The sequence below is a fragment of the Colobus angolensis genome, unplaced genomic scaffold, assembly GCF_000951035.1.
Source record: "Colobus angolensis palliatus isolate OR3802 unplaced genomic scaffold, Cang.pa_1.0 Scaffold362, whole genome shotgun sequence".
Classification (NCBI taxonomy): domain Eukaryota; kingdom Metazoa; phylum Chordata; class Mammalia; order Primates; family Cercopithecidae; genus Colobus; species Colobus angolensis.
Genome location: NW_012116955.1, coordinates 2,516,867 through 2,520,190, shown reverse-complemented (window position 1 = coordinate 2,520,190; position 3,324 = coordinate 2,516,867). Strand labels below are relative to the sequence as shown.

Here is a 3,324-nt window from a genome sequence, read left to right as displayed (position 1 = left end):
GCCTGGCCTTAACCCTTATTTTTACTTTCTCCTATACCATGTATATTTGTTTTGTCTTCATTATTTTAAATTAAAAAATTAGTGAATAATTTTTGATCCATTGATCAGTTTTGCTTTCTTTCATTTTAATACTTAGTTATTTTGGTTTGTAGAAATTAGAAATGAAAAGACAGCTATAGAAAAAAGTCATGTTCCAGCCATCAGAGAAACGTAAATCAAAACCACAATGAGATAGCATCTCACACCAGTTAGAATGACGATCATTAAAAAGTCAGGAAGCAACAGGTGCTAGAGAGGATGTGGAGAAATAAGAACACTTTTACACTGTTGGGACTGTAAACTAGTTCAACCATTGTGGAAGACAGTGTGGCGATTCCTCAGGGATCTAGAACTAGGAATACCGTTTGACCCAGCAATCCCAATACTGGGCATATACCCAAAGGATTATAAATCATGCTGCTATAAAGACACATGCGTACGTATGTTTATTGCGGCACTATTCACAATAGCAAAGACTTGGAACCAACCCAGATTGTCCATCAGTCATAGACTGGATTAAGAAAATGTGGCACATATACACCATGGAATACTGTGCAGCCATAAAAAAGGATGAGTTTGTGTCCTTTGTAGGGACATGGATGAAGCTGTAAACCATCGTTCTCAGCAAACTATTGCAAGAACAGAAAACCAAACACTACATGTTCTCACTCATAGGTGGGAACTGAAGAATGAGAACATTTGGACACAGGGTGGGGAACATCACACACCAGGGCCTGTCATGGGATGGGGGGAGGGGGGAGGGATAGCATTAAGAGATATACCTAATGTAAATGATGAGTTAATGCGTGCAGCACACCAACATGGCACATGTATACATATATAACAAACCTGTACGTTGTCTACATGTACCCTAGAACTTAAGGTATAATAATAAAAAAAAAATGTCATGTTCCAGTTAGACGGATTTATTGGGTAAATGGCAATGATTATGGTCTACTTTAAAAAATATTTTTCTCAGCCAGGCACGGTGGCTCATGCCTGTAATCCCAGCACTTTGGGAGGCCTAGGTGGGTGGACCACTTGGACCACTCCACTCGAGGTCAGGAGTTCATGACCAGCCTGGCCAACATGGCGAAACTCCGTTTCTACTAAAAATACAAAAAATTAGCCAGGCATGGGGGCGGGCATCTCTAATACCCGCTACTGAGGAGGCTGAGGCAGAAGAATTGCTTTAACCTGGGAGGTGGAGGTTGTAGTGAGCCAAGATCGCGCCATTGCATTCCAGTCTGGGCAACAAGAGTGAAACTCGATCTCAAACAAAACAAAACAAAACAAGCAAATATTTTTCTCAAGCTGTATTTTGTGCCTATTTGGATCGTTGCCTATATATATTTGTAGTATGTTGTCTGTAGACACACTTCTACTACTTTGTCGGTTCAGTATTGACATGTTGAACATATTGACAATGTATTAATACACAATATCTCTGCCACTAGTAATAAAGATTAATCTTGTTAAATTATTCTATACCTGTTTGAGAAATGAACAATATAGTCAACTGCTAGAGAAAAGATGTGCAAAAAACATAGTTTGCAAAAAAAAGATACAAAATGGCCAGTGAACACTTGAAAGTATGTTGTCTCACAGCAAATAAATATGTTGTAATGAGATACTATTCTTTTACTTATCAGACTGGGAAAGGTAAAAAAGAGTGTTAATATCTAGTAATGGTGATGTATGGAAAACAAGCTCAAATTCAAATTGGTATAATTCTCACATTTGAGGGCAGTTTGGTAATCTTTATTAAGACTTAAAAATATCTATACTCCAGGCCGTGCGCCGTGGCTCACGTCTGTAATACGAGGTGGCTGAGATGGGCGGATCACTGGAGGTCGGGAGTTTGAGATCAGCCAGACCAACATGGTGAAACCTCATCTCTACTAAAAATACAAAGAAATTAGCCTGGCGTAATCGCGCACACCTGTAATCCTAGCTACTTGGGAGGCTGAGGCAGGAGAATCACTTGAACCCAGGTGGCCGAGGTTGCAGTGAGCCAAGATCGCACCACTGCACTCCAGCTTGGGCAACGGAATAAGACTCTGTCTCAAAAAAAAAAAAAAAGTATGTTCAAAGATTTATTGCAGTGTAATTTATAATAAGTAAAACTGAAAAGAAAAATTGATGTCTACTGAGATTGTTAGTTGAGTAAATATAATACATTCTAATTATAGAATTCTACACAACCATGAACAATCATTTTGTAGAATAATACTTTTTTTCAAGGGAAAATATTTATCTTAAATAGTCAAGTAAAGGGAATGCTTATATGCTGCTGGTGGGAATGCAAATGAGTTCAGCCACTGTGGAAAGCCACTTTGGAGATTTCTAAAAGAACTTAGAGCAGAATCCAAAGGAATATAAACTGTAGACATGGAATCAACCTAGATACCCATCAGAAGTGGACTAGATAAAGAAAATGTGGTACATATACTCCATGGAATACTACACAGCCATAAAAAACAATGAAATCATGTTCTTTGCAGCAACACGGATGCAGCTGGTCCTAAGTGAATTAACACAGGAACATAAAATCAAATATTGCATGTTCTCATTTATAAGTAGGAGCTAAACATTGGGTACACATGGACATAAAGAAGGGAGCAATAGACGTGGTGACCTACTTGAGGGTGAAGAGTGGGAGGAGGATGAGGATCAAAAAACTACTTATGGGTACTGCATTCATTACTTGGGTGATGAAATAATTTGTACACCAAACCCCCATGACATGCAATTTACTCATGTAACGAGCCTACACATGTACTCCCTGAACCTAACATAAAAGTTAGAAAGAAAAGGAAAAAAAAATACAAAAGAAAAAAGAAACAGGGAAACTAATATGTGTGGTATTTTTCCACTTTGAAAACAAAGTTCATATATTAAAGCTTATTAATCCATATATTAAGGATGTATACCTTATCACTCTTAACTCTTTAAGTGTGGTGGTGGGCTGATACTGATTTTTTTTTCCATGCACTTCTTTATATTTGTCTTTTTCTATTGCATGTAGCTTTTATCACTTTTGAAAATAGTTGATAAACAGTAATCACATTTAACAGTCTTGGATAATTGGCTCATAATATTTAAGTGGAATAAAAGAGTAAGAAATATCAATTGGTTGATGGCACACCATTTAAATTGTACTTTGGAATAAGTAAAAATTGATTTATCAAAATTAATTTTGATTGCCATATTACAAGTAGCTAATAAACATTAGTTAATAGAACAATTCTACTATGTTAACCTTTTCTATTTTTTTTTTTTTTT

The 3,324-nt window shown here is 36.7% G+C and overlaps 1 protein-coding gene across 4 annotated transcripts in view; it reads left to right on the top strand.

Moving 5' to 3' along the window:
• The window catches only part of SNX14 (sorting nexin 14), a 98,764-nt gene that overhangs the window by 30,645 nt on the left and 64,795 nt on the right, over nucleotides 1–3,324 (top strand). The gene's annotated exons all lie outside the window — the stretch shown is intronic.